A 13,576-nucleotide genomic window follows, 5' to 3' on the forward strand; every position below is an offset into this window, starting at 1 on the left:
TGTTACTGTCAAGCTAACTAGAGTGGCTTATTACCATGAGTGCCAAGCTCAGCACAGACTGTTAAGAAACAGGGCACAAACCCCAAACTGGTTGTGTGTTCTACATTTAGGTTTCACCAATGAAGTATCAAGTGTGAACTCCTCAAGCACTACAACAGCTGTTAACATGGAGTCACAGACAGTCCCTTTCGGCACTCGGGTCTCTCTAGCCACCTATGCAAACTTGCCTTTGTGATAGATGGTCCCTTACACCAAAAATGACAACAATATTCAGGTTACTCCCAGTCACTTACCCAAGGTCAGTTGTACCTTATCTCTCTCCACAAAGACAGCACCTGTAGCCAATCCTCTAATAAACCAACTAAAGATTTGTTAACTAGGAAAAAGAAATGAGAGTTAATTACAAAGTTAAAGCAGGTAAACATATATACACATACAAATGAGTTACAGTCTTAGGTTTCAAAAGGCAATAGAAGATGCTGTAATATGCAAACTCTATATGTCCCTTACAGCTAACCCAAGCTGAGTGGCTTGGGGATCCCTTGCTTATGCTTAGAAATATTGCCTTCTCCAAATTCCACAGTGATACGGTTCTGTCTGGTCAGGGACTTTTATTCCCTTCTCCCAGAGCTCTCACAGATGCAGCAAGTGTTGGTGCCTGCCTCCTTTTCATGGGTGTGCGGGGGTGGGAGCGCAATCTTCACTGCCGTTGTCCTTTGATGTTTAGTGAAACATCAAAGGACAATGGCAGTGAAGATTGCGCTCCCATCCCCGCACACCCAATGGCTCATTGGGTTTCAGTTGGCCTTCTTGTGTGCAGGACCAGCACTTTACATTAGTTAACACTTCTTTCCTGTTTGGTGAGCTACACATTTACAGAGCTTTACAAAGCAAACACTCCATATAACTTCATACCATGGGCTACAGATGTTATAAGTGAGATCAATATATGCAGCATCCTACAAGCATTTCATCAAATCTAAACACTCAACATATTCTTAGCAAATTAACATCTATGCTAACAATGCTAGCACACAGGTGAGCCAGACTGGTTTCTAGCTATGCTTTTATCAGTGTTCAGTGTAGGGTGACCAGACAGCAAGTGTGAAAAATCGGGACGGGGGTGGGGGTAATAGGAGTCTATATAAAAAAAAGACCCAAAAATCGGGACTGTCCCTATAAAATCAGGACATCTGGTCACCCTAGTTCAGTGAGGCCTGGGGGCCTTGGCATGAGTTGGTGGCTGGTCTGTCGGCATCATAGTTACCTAGAGGTTTAGGAGAGGAAATGAAGATCCGTCCATCGAAACTGCATCATGACCTAGAGGGCCTGGGATCTCAGGAGACCCACTCAGATGGGAAAGCCTGAGCATTAGCTATAAATACTCAAAAATATGACTGACTACCATGACATAACATTAAAAGGACATGCTGTGCCTGCCAGTTTACAGTACAATCCGTCCATGGAGTGTTCCAGTAAACCTGGAAGGAGTTATGGGACAAAGTGACCACAGCCTCTGAGCCTGGGGGGATCAGTGTTCTTCAAACTGATTGAAAGTTTGCCAAGTACAGTTAGTCCTTTTGGAATTAGACCACGCTCAGTAATTCCTTGTGCATTAACTGCAGCCTTCTGAGTTTACTGTTGTGATAGCTCACAAATGTTTCATGCAATTCTAGATCTTTGGTCCATGGTGCAGCTACATCTGGCTGAAACTGAAATATGTTTAGCTGACCATGTTTGCAGTTTAAACTGATATGAGGTTCCTTCTTCTTCCATCAGGCTGATTACTATGAATTCCACTGCCTTAATTTTAGCTCTCTGCAATTCTAGGAATAGGTCCTTGATTAAATGCTCAGAAACTAATCTATTTTTAGTGCTTCAGTTACAGTACAGTATACTGAATATAGACATGACCCCAAATCAAAACCCTAGATCCCAGGTTATGGGGGTGCTTTAAATCCTTGTCCAAATTTAAATTTTGTTGCTTGGGCCCATCTCTAATTAAAGCTATGGGCCAGATTCTCACCTGACATACCTCAGCATTTACACCAATTTGGTCCAATGGCAATCTGAGTGGCTGCAAAAAGCCTCTTCTAGCTTCTTCAGTTCCTGATTCCAGTTTTAAGATGGCAATACTGAATAAGGCCTCAGGTCAATGGGGAATAGAACTCTCTAAGGAGCTGCAGAGCAATTAAACCTTTGGGTGGCGTTTGGTGTCTGAGAACTCTGAAATCGTAATTTGGGTAAGTTGAAAATGTTCATTTACATGCAGACCAGCCCAGTGGTTTGCTGTTGACTTGGCATTGCTCACTCTGCTGGAGATGTTGCTATATCTGTGCTGACCTGCTTTTTGCAACAGAGCAATGCTGAAGCCAGTTAAAGGTAATAATAATAAATTCCCCTCAAGCTGTGAAACCTGAGAGATTGGGACCTGGCAGTGCAGAGAACTTTGCAGAAACCTCATGACCAGACTCATTTATACCCTGCTCCCTTGGAGCTAAGGAAATGTTTTGTGACTAGCACTTGTGGTGGACCAATAACCCTGGAACCTGAAGTCTTCTAATTTGCCAACTGACCAGCTACTATACATCATAGCGAACAGCAATGTAAGCTTCTCCTACACCTCCCCCAGTAGCAAATTGTCTTGGCCCTGACCAGGTGGTCACTTGTAGAACTGATGTGCTCTACGGACCATTCAGTCATTGGCCTCTCTGCTGAAACTCCCAAGAAGGACACTGGTCTACTAGGAACCCTTTGAGACCCACTAACTCAGTTCACATTGACTAATAACTTTCAGCCAATAATGACTTGCAGTCACTGCTAGCCAAGGTTGGGGTTGAACCAGGGCTTTAAGGTGAAAGGCAGCATAATGCATCATCCTGGCAAGCTGCCCAGACACTAGCCTCTCCAACAGAGCTCCCTTTTTTCTCGGCTCATTACCACCCCCCTGAGTTTCATAGCCAGCTCCCGGAAGAGTAAAGTAGACTCAATCTGATTTTTATTTTCCCTTTGTGTCTCTCCCACTCTTATGCTGAGCGCTGCTATCTGTCTCTGCTCTGAATGGTTCCGTGGGCAGTCACTTGCTCTGTGTCACTCTCAGCATACTTCACCTATGAACCAGATTATTGCCTTTAAAAATGGAGATGTCCCTTCCTATAGACATTTCCATTGGGTTATTGTAAACTCCCTCCATGGACAGCTCTGCTGGGAATGATCCCAATATCCAGTCAGCTTTTGGAATTTGTATTGCATGTTGATAAAATAGTCCCAAATAGCTTCCAGAGGCTGGGTGATGTTGGAGGGTTCTGTGTTTATTTCTGGGAAAAGTTTAAAAAATACAGTAGGTCACACTGTAACTGAACAGTCCATGTGGTGTAGGGGGGAACGGAACGGGGGGAATGATCACTCACCCAGTGATCTAATCTTTGGTGGTTTGATGAATTCAGCCTCTTTCTGCTTGTGAGCTGCTTACAATGTCCAGGAAGTTATTTGATAAAAAGAACGAGCCCAGCTTTACAGCAGGGAGATGCAGAGCTGGCAGGGAAGGAGTGCTCATACAGCCCTGCCAACGCCTTATTTTCCTCTGCCTTCCAAGAACAACACTGTGTTCCATTGCCTGCCACCCCCTCAGCTGGTGCTGGGAAGAGCAGCTGAGTTTAGCTCATTGTTCCTGGAAGTAACTGAGATTCTGAGCGTTCTCTGCCGTCGGGAACTGCTTGCACAGAAAAAACGAGCAACTCTGAATCCTTCTCCCTCACTAGTGAACGTATAAAACTCTGCATCAAAAGAGACCACGTAGCTGTTCTCAAGGTCCTCCCAAAATGCACAGGGCTCTCTCCCATAAGCCTGGAATTTGGGAGCAATTAGCATATTCAGACTATAATGTAACATGATGGACTCAATTCATCTCTGGGGTAACTCCAGCGAGTTCAGTAGAGTTCCACCAGGGCCAATTTTTTTTTCTTTGTTCAGCAAATTGAAATACCGTCAGCTGTTCAGCCAGTCCACATGATCTACTAACCAACTATTCCACAAAGTCTGTGTTTGAAGAGAGACGGTGCCTTGCAACACAGAACAGGTGGAGCAAGGGGCCATTCGAATGCGACTACCCCAGGAGGTGGACTCCTCCTGTAACAGACAGTTCCATTGTGACTATGCCCTGGGGATACTGGAGAGGGGGGTATTCAAATGTTAATGCTACTTGAGGACACAAAAGATATTAATGCTACTTCATACCAGGCTATTAGGGCCAAATCCAGACCTGGTGTGAGTGAGTGACTCACTGCAAACTCCATTGAATCAGCTGAAGTTGTAGTCACTTCTATCAGGTCTGAATTTGGCCCATAGATAGGTGGATGGTTTGGGGAGTCATGTGAGCTGGGTTTGTTTCCTGGCTTTGTCACAGACTTCCTGTGTGACCTTGGGCAAATCATAGCACCACCTGTTGCTTCAGTTTCCCCATTTGTAATATGGGCATAATGATACAGAACTACCTTACAGGGGGGACAGTGAGGATTTATTAATGTCTGGAAGGTCCTCGGGGGAAAGCACTATAGAAATACAAATTATTACTATGCCACTTGGGAGGTGCGCTCTGCAGGGCTGCTCAGTTCAGAGTCAGGGATAGAAGAGCTGTCTCTTCAGGCTGGCCTAGTGCTCTAATTGAGCAGCCGAGTGAGGGATCTGCAGTCCAGTCCCACACACTGTCCCTGAATTTAATGGCTGCAAAGAATCCAATTGGGTCTAGGAAAAAAGAATGCCCAAGGTGACCATTAATATAGCAGCTGCAAAAACCAGAGAAGCAGCCAAGGAAAACTAAGCAAGGAGAAAATGACAGCACAGTGGTTTTCAACCTGCAGTCCCTGGACCCTTGAGGGTCTGCAGACTATGTCTAAGATTTCCAAAGGGGTCCACACCACATTCAACATTTTTTCCGAAAATGAAAAAAAGTTGAAAGCCACTGACATAGCAGAAAAGTGGAAACAGCAGAAAAAATTGTATGGGATGGTTTCATACCAAAAAAGGGTTTGTTGCTCCTTTTAGCTTCAATACAGAGCAGTAGCAGAGAAAGCTTTAAAAGAAGTGATCAGTGAGGAAGTTAAAGCTAGAGCAATAGATTCCTTAGTTCCTGGAACAGAGTCTGGCAGGAACAGGTGTAGTAGTTGGGGTATGAGGACATTTTTCCTAAGGTAGAGAGTCTGCAACAAGTCCTGATGGACAGGAGAATCTGGCACTCAGATACTGCAGTGATGGATGGGCAGTACAAAACCCAGAGACAGACTAAAGACAAAAAATTGTGTCTTCTGTTGGGAAGGCTAGTCTTTGATGGAAGGTCAAGAAGAGCCAAGGACGGGAAAGCCAGAGAGAGCCCTGCTGAAGTGTATGGCTTTCCAGACATCTAAGCTTAGGGCATTCAGGCCAGCTGGGGGGACTGATGGCTGAAAATTGCTCTGGGGCAAACAATGGCAGATGCCCTGTCTTGGTTAGCTGTGGTATGGAATGAGGGACCATCTGTGGATACTCTCATTGCTGCCTTCCTTGGTGTAACTGGTCTGCAGAAGAAGAGCTCAGGAGGTATTGTTATATCATTCACTCTGGGATTAGTTGATGGGAAAGTCCATGTTCAGGAGGGAGAAAACCCACTCTGGTTTAATTTTATATGCTTAATATCTCGCTCCCTGCCCCTCCACACACACATACACAATGTCAACATGGGAACTTGCAGACATTCAAGTTAAGGCTCTACTTTCAGCAGTCCCCAAACCTGATGGTGTAAAGCTGCACCATACAAACATTCTCCGTGCTCTGGAAGCCCTTCCCCAGAACACAGAGAACCAGCTGCAGGCATACCCCTTTCTCCTCCTGCCTTCTGTACAGTCCATTACCAGAGAGCAGGCTCTGTGGGCTGGGGTAATAGCAAACTCTGCCCTTCCCTGTGTTCTGGGGATGTGTGTATGGCCCAGCCAGTGGCATTTGCATTACGATGCCGACCGCCTCAAACATCTGCTGTTGCTGCCGTACTTGGGTTCCACTGAGCAGCTGAGAAGGTGCCATGTCAGACCGGGCTTGGTCTCAGGCTCTGGTTGTTCTTTGACTGTATGGTTCAGCCCTCCTGTTACGTGCAGCCTCCTCTGCGTCTGTGTGAATTCTTGCTCTTGATGCGCTTCGTTGGGACCCTGACACAGCACTGACTGTGGTGTTGAGGAGCCTTTCAAGTTTCTCTCTTCGGTTGCCTCGATTCCTGGAATCGGCTCGGGCCAGGCAGCAGCTTGAAAAAACAGTAACCAGAAAAATAAACACCCTTCCACTTGATGCGTTCCTATAAATGTTGCTGCAAAGGGAAAACCAGAGCAGTGCAGAAGAGCTGAGACATCCTGTGTGGTGAAGAGGTGCTGGCAGCTGAGTCAAACTCACAGAACTCGGCTAACTCAGAAAAACCCACCCATCCCTACACACTGCTCCAGAGGCAGCTTCATCCATATGCTATTATCATGGGAAGGGGAGGGAGAGGTAGGGGGCAGCATGACAGTGCCTGTCCAAAGTAGCATACCAACTAGGATTTCCCTGCAGGTTTGTGATCTCACATGTTGCCTGTGGTAACAACCTGTTGCTGCTCCTTATTGCTGAGTAACAGTCTGACCTCTGCTTGCTCTTTTGCCAGTTAGCTAGAGCTAGACATGCACACACGCACTCACCACACCACTAAACCAGTGACACTGTTCACAAAACCGAGCAAAGAATTCCAGCCAATTGAAATGCCTATAGAGTTATGAATGAGTTGTCATTTCTCATTTTTCAGGGGTGGATGGGTATGTGGATTAAAACCAACTTTTTTTGTTTTTTTGTTAATAGAAATTCTGGAATCAGTTGCTCCCTGCTGAGACTAAAACCCTGCTACAGTATTCTCTTTCATAGAAAGCATGACCCCATAATGCTAGTACAGAAGAACCTCTTTCATACTGCCAAGAAATGAATCTTAGAAATACCAGGTAGAGAGTTTTTATTATGACTGATATTAGAGGAGCACCTACAGTACCCTACAGAGACTGGGGCTCCATGCTCCATAGACACATACTGTGCCCAAAGCTCTTACATTCTAAATAGGCAAGACAAAGAAATGGTGGGAGGGGAAACAAGGCAGTTGGGGTATGTCTACTCTGCAGCTGGGAGCCAAGTAGACAGACTAGTGCTAAAAACAGAAATGTGGCCATTGCAGCACTGACTAGCCACCTGACCTCAGACCCAGGGGGACAGGTGGGTCTGAACACCAGTGGTTAGCCAGAGCCATCACTCTGGTTAACTATCCACTGCTGCTATTTGTAGCATAATAGCTTGAGCCTGTCTCCCCAGACTCGAAGGTTTGCTCCCCATAGCCCTAAGAAGTGAAGCTATTTGCCTGAGGTCATACAGCAGACTAGTGGCAGAAACAGGACTAGAACCAAGGTCTCCAGAGAACCAGCCAGTTTAGCATCAAAACCACCTCTCAATGTAGAGTTAGAGTGTGTTTCCAAAGAGCACAGAAACTGAAGATTCATCTCCTCCCACCTCAAGACATAAATATTGTAGCAAATCTGCAGACATCGGTCTTCGCGACAGCCGCTCACCGGCATATCACGAGCACTCAGAACTCCAGGGCAAGTGGGGCTAAGAACTCAGCCCTCCAGTTCCAAAAGGCACAACCCTTCTACAGCTTGAGCTAGAGACCACTTGTGCACACCACTCTTTGAAAATCTATAGCAAAGCCATGCTCTCTGGGAAGACCTCTCTAGAAAATATACCTATTAAAAGCTAACTTTCCATGCAGCAGGATCTGGATTTCCCCCCCTCCCACTGTATCATGGGTTTTCCTGTGGGTTTTAAGACAGATGAGCTGGGAAAGAGAATAAAAGGTGCCTTTATAAAAGTGCTAGTGACAGGTTTGGGGCAGCTGCTGGGAAAGCACCCAGTTATAGCAGAAACATACTTGCATTCTCACCAGCACAGGAATATTACTGTGTTCAGGGGCAGTGAGCACTTGACAAGTTTCACAACCAATCTCTCTTTTCAATTGCTCAGACATTGCTCAGATTCCTTTGGGGCAGGAACTTTCCTGGCCTGGTCTTGGCCCAGAGGAGAATAGTTTGTGGGGGGAGGTGGTTGGTTGGTTGTTTTGTTTTTAATGATGGAAACATGGTCTGTCCATTTTGAGCTTGTGAAGATGTCTGAGAGCTTCTTGCACCAGTTAGTAGTAGTAAGATTAGTGATACTGTAGCATCCAGGAGCCCCAATCATGGGCCAATACCCTGCTGTGGTAGGTGCTGCACAAACGCAGCACAAGCCCAGAGAACTGTCTCTGGCACCAGATGGGGAACCTTCCTGAGGCTAGTAATACCATGTGAGATTCCCCCAGTGCCCACCTTTGTGGTGAACCGGCATGAAGTACGTAGAAACCCAAGCTCCCTCCCTGGCTTTAGGACTGTGCTGAGAATGAAGAGGGGCCCTCCCTCAGGCAGCTGCCTGTTCCCTTCCTGCTCTTTCTCTGCCTGTCCTCAGCAGACAATTTCTGTTTCTATTTTCCCTCCACCTTCCAAAACCCTCAGATGTTTCCTTCATTTCCCCCCTCCTCTCTTTTGGCCTCTCCTCATCCCCTCCCTGCTTCCCTCCAGAGTTTCTCTTGCTCCCTCTAATATTTTCTTCTTCCATGAATCTCCTTCAGTGCTTCCCATCTCTCTCCCCCTCACCTAGTTCCCCTTTTCTCCCCGCTCTCCCATCTCTCCCAACCACTCCGGATGTCCCTTGCTCCCTGTCTTTCCTTTTCATCCCTTTCATGCCTCACCCCCTTGAATAGTCTCTTGTTCCCTCACTTTTCCCTTTCTCCCCCACTCCCTCAGCAGTCTCTCTGCTCTCTCCCCTTAGCCCCCCTTCTGCCTGCTTTTCACTATGGCCTTTGCACTTGTGTCCCCTGCGCAACAAAGAAGGAGCAAGTAGACTAAACAAGAGGGTTCTGCCAAATCATTGCAGAGCTCTTGATAAATTCAGCACTTCTGCTGCTCCTTGTTCGTCTGGCAGCATGGCAGGCAGCCCAGCATCCTGCCTCCCACTTGATGAGCTCACCAGGAGCTGTGGTAGTTTATTCTAAGAAATCAGCTAACATACAGTACTCAGTAGAGGCACCCCTCCCCTGGGAGGATCAGCAGAATTAAGATGTTCAAGTGAGCTGTCTTGGGGATTACACAATCTTATCACCTCCTGCAAGGCCTTGGAGAACAAGGCTAGCACTGCATGCACTGAGTCACACTTCCCCCTGAAACAGTGCAAGTTCCTTGACTCACATCCTCTCACAGGAGCGCTGCTTTCTTACATCTCTGTAGCCAGATGCCCCAGTGCAAGCACAACAGAGACAGAGAAGTAAAGGCTCCTATGTGTCCCCATTGATTTTAAGTCGAGAACCAGTCCCCCGGGAGCCAGTACACAACAGACCCGTTCATTGATCTCATGTTGTGGAAGGCGATAAAGATTGTTGGTCAGCCTATGGGAACTAAGAGGAGTTAGCTGAAAATTTTCTGCTATGCTTTTTACTAGGAAATAGCCCTTTACACACCCCAAAATGATAATGCACACAAAGGCACAGACTTTAGGACAGGAAGTTTATTAACAGAGTCATCATCCTGCATAATCTGGATATAGCATGATGAGTGGAACTGGAGAAAGAGGGTCAGGTTCCACGAGGAACTGCATTTGGTGTGATACCAGGAGCTCAGGCATGCAAACTGAGCCAGGCTCTTGCCAGACACACACACACCTCTCAGCAGGTACAGCAGGGGCTCTACCCTGATATAACGCGACCCGATATAACACGAATTCGGATATAACATGGTAAAGCAGTGCTCCGGGGGGGTGGGTCTGTGTGCTTCGGTGGATCAAAGCAAGTTCGATATAACGCAGTTTCACCTATAACGCGGTAAGATTTTTTGGCTCCTGAGAACAGCGTTATATCGGGGTAGAGGTGTAATAATGGCTTCTATGTATGGTCAGCAAAGAGCGCCTTCCTACACCGCTGTCTCTGTCGACACAGCATGTGCAAGTACCTAGCATTGACACAGTGAGTGGTGCAGTGTTTGTTGGAGTTGCTGTTGCTCTTTGGTATTTTTCTTAAAGCCCCAGCTCCTGGACTCATGTGATTAGGTGAGAATCTCAGCTTTCATTTTTATCATATATACTATATTGTATATATATAAAGATATTTCAAGCTGTTATGATTGCAGAGAAAAGCATGTAGGCATGGCTGTGTGATGGCTTTGTATTGCAGGAAGAACCTGGGTGGGGCCTACATGTGTTGTTTACACTGGCAGTTTTGTGGAATCTCCCACCAGTGAAAACACTAGTACAGGCAGGCCCCTGGTGTTTTTGCCATCATGTTATCCAAACCTGCTTTGAGAAGCCTGGCAAATTCAGGCTGGAAATAAGGCACACATTTTTAACAATAGGAGTAATTAACCATTGGAACAATTTACAAGGTTCGTGGTGGATTCTTCATCACTAACAATTTTTAAAACGAGACTGGATGTTTTCTAAAAGATTTGCTCTAGGAGTTATTGTGAGGAAGTCCTACAGCCTGTGCGATACAGGACATCAGACTAGATGAGCACAATCATCCCTCCTTGCCTTGGAATATATGAAACATGATAAAATCTCCTAAAACCTGTCTGCATAGCACACTGCATAGCACTACTGCTATCAGAGCATAGGCTGTAGCAGGAGATTTCCCAACAATTGTCACTATAGACACAGCCCAGGTGTTCTTGTAAATTTTGCATCATGAAGCCAGGGTAGTTCAGTTCTTCCTGTTTCAGAATTCATTATAAGAGAGTTGGCAAAATGGACCGTCCTTTCTGATGGGTTGAAGTCTAACTTAACAGAGCAGGAGGGAGTACATTCAGTACTTATCTGAGAACATTGGAAGGATCTCAAGGAAAGAGCTGGAGAATGAACAACATGCCCGGCTGCTTCTTTTGTGAGTTTGCTTGTATTTTGGCTGAAGAACATGAGCAGGTAGTAGCATTATATTCAGAATCTTCATTGATTACTTTTTTTTTTTCCAGCCTCAGAAGAGCATGTTCTTGAGTAAAGATTTCCTCACACTGCCCAGGTAATAAGTAGTGACCTGGTTTAGTTTTCCAGGAAGTTCAGCTTTCTCTATTTAAGTGTGGTGACCAAGCTGTGAGTTTAAGTACTGGCAGTCCTATTCTCACTTGCAGATTACATGTTACTGGGAATCAGAGTAGACTTTGGCCTAAGGTGAGGTTATGGTGTTCTGCCACTCTGGCAGCAGAGATGATAGAGGAAAGGGCTATTTGCCAGCCAGCAGGAGTGTGTTCTTCTCTGACTTGGTAACGGCTAATAGCTCAAAAACTCCACTAGCCAGTGGTGATGACCCCGTGTCTCAATATGGAGATAATTGTCCTGCATTCCATCCAGTTACAGTTTTACAAAGTAAGCAGGGCCTTCACGGAAGTGTTCAAACAAAAGTAGCCCTGCCCTTGGGAGTCATTTTCTATGAAGCCATATATTAATTTCAGATTCCTAAGAAGGGTAAAGTCACCCCCAACTTCTGTCTTATATACTCCTATATTTGGAGAATGGAACCCAGAGCCTTGTATCGCACTGCAAGAGTAGAAGAGTCATTGTGGTACACCTGAGAGTGGAGCATTCCAAATGTAGGCAGATTCTAATTCCAATAGCCAGTGACTGTAGGCATCTCAAACTGGGAGAGCTCTCAACAGCTATTTATCCTGTCAATCCCTACATGCGTATGTGACGCTGTCATTGCACTTCACTCTGATTCCTTTGTGAGCCTTGGGCATTTAACGGCAAAAGTTAGAAGTTGCAATTGATTTGATTCCAGCTTGTAATGTGTGTCTATAGCCTTATTCTGCCTGCACTAACCTGAATTTAAAGGGCCAGATCCTGGGCCCCCTCCCAAGTGCCCTAGTTAAGGCAGAAACTGAGGCTATCCCGAGTTGGCATAGCCAGCCCAGCCCATTCCCCTATCTCCCCTAATGTAAGAAACATTCCAGGGGAGGTGAGTATGGGGACAGCAAGACGGGAAAGAGTGAAGCACAATGTGCTCAGTTGTGATCCTCAGTGGCATAGCAGTCCTGCTGGCCTCTGGCTGCATCAGGTTGAAGGAGTTGGAAAGGTGCCATAATACCACCTAATCTCCTCCCTCCTGCACTTCTCCAGTATCACTGAGTGTTACACTGGCACACCTGGAGATCCATCCCCAAATGCAACATTGTCTCTGCAGATGGGCAGGGTTTTTTCTCTCCTAGTATCCCTGACATAGCAATAGGTTTATGCTGTATGTCACACGCCAGGAAAGAGAGAGCGTTCCTGCCCTGCAGATCTTGCCATCTAAATAATTCAAGACAAATGAACACTAGATAAGATACAGGGCAAGAATACAGGAGGGGGTGGTAAGGGGATGATTAAAGTTGCAAAGAGCAGGTGGGAGATCATTTATACAGGTGGAGAGACACTTCGAATTTTCAATTGGAAATCTTGAAATTCTTGGGGTGGGAAGGAGACTTTTCTCCCAAGCACTGGGATGTGTTTGGAAATACAATCCAAATTAGAGTTCGCTGCACAGCTGTCTCTGTGCCTCAGCCCGACAAGCCAGCAGAAGGGAAAGACTGTTCAAGCGAACAAAAGGCAGCTTTGACGTCAACGCCGGGGAGTGTTGCCCTGACAATGGAAGGTGGAGCAGGGGAAGGAATCTGCAGTTAATAGGCTCTGGACTGGAGTGTACTTTGGCAGAAGGACAGCAATTGCCCCTAGTTTCTAGGAATAATAGATTATTTCTGTGTTACTTTTGGGGGAGGGATAGTTCAGTGGTTTGAGCATTGGCCTGCTAAACCCAGGGTTATGAATTCAATCCTTAAGGGGGCCACTTAGGGATCTGGGGCAAAATCAGTACTTGGTCCTGCTAGTGAAGGCAGAGGGCTAGACTCAATGACCTCTCAAGGTCCATTCCAGTTCCAGGAGATAGGATATCTCCTATTATTATTTATAATTTTCCCTGGCTCAAGTTTCAATTCACCTGCCCCCACAATAAAGTCAGTAGTCCTGGCAAGCTCTAACCTCAGGTTTCTCAACCTGTAAGTCGGGACCCAAAATTGGGTTGCTAGAATGTTTCAAAGGGTGGTGGGGCAGCTCCTGTGACTCCTGTCCCACAGGGCTGGCTGGGCTTGCCTCCTTGCTCCAGGCACTGCAACCTCTGGGGTCTCAGCACCACTGAGGTTTAGCCCAGATGTCATGATGACAAGAGTCCGAGTAGGCCAAATTTGAGTGAATGGCACTGCAACCCCATGAGCCAGGTCAAAACTCCACTCTCACAAATCTGGTCCAGTCTGAGGGTGGGACCAAACCTGAGCAGTGCTGCAACCCTGGAGGTTGCAATGCTCAGAGTGGAGATCCAAGCCCAGCCGGCCCCACGGCACAGGAGCTGTCACTGTGGGGGGAGTGCTGGGCAGGGCTCAACCCCCTCGGGGGACAGGACCTGACTGAAACCACCCCAGGGCCTCCACCCCCAGACTAT

At 46.5% G+C, this 13,576-nt stretch overlaps 1 protein-coding gene across 12 annotated transcripts in view; it reads left to right on the forward strand.

Annotated features, from left to right (window-relative positions):
* Positions 1 to 13,576, forward strand: part of HEMK1 (HemK methyltransferase family member 1) — a 133,756-nt gene that overhangs the window by 80,482 nt on the left and 39,698 nt on the right. Inside the window, exons 1-2 of one of the 12 annotated variants that reach the window (XM_065551331.1) lie at positions 10,287 to 10,993; positions 11,082 to 11,128. The exons of 8 other annotated variants lie outside the window; for them this stretch is intronic. The gene's annotated coding sequence lies outside the window, so the exon portion shown is untranslated. Of the gene's footprint in view, positions 1 to 10,286; positions 11,032 to 11,081; positions 11,129 to 13,576 lie in introns of those variants that run through there. 3 more of the 12 variants (XM_065551326.1, XM_065551325.1, XM_065551328.1) reach the window with 3 other exon arrangements.

Source organism: Chrysemys picta, chromosome 7 (genome assembly GCF_011386835.1).
Source record: "Chrysemys picta bellii isolate R12L10 chromosome 7, ASM1138683v2, whole genome shotgun sequence".
Lineage (NCBI taxonomy): Eukaryota > Metazoa > Chordata > Testudines > Emydidae > Chrysemys > Chrysemys picta.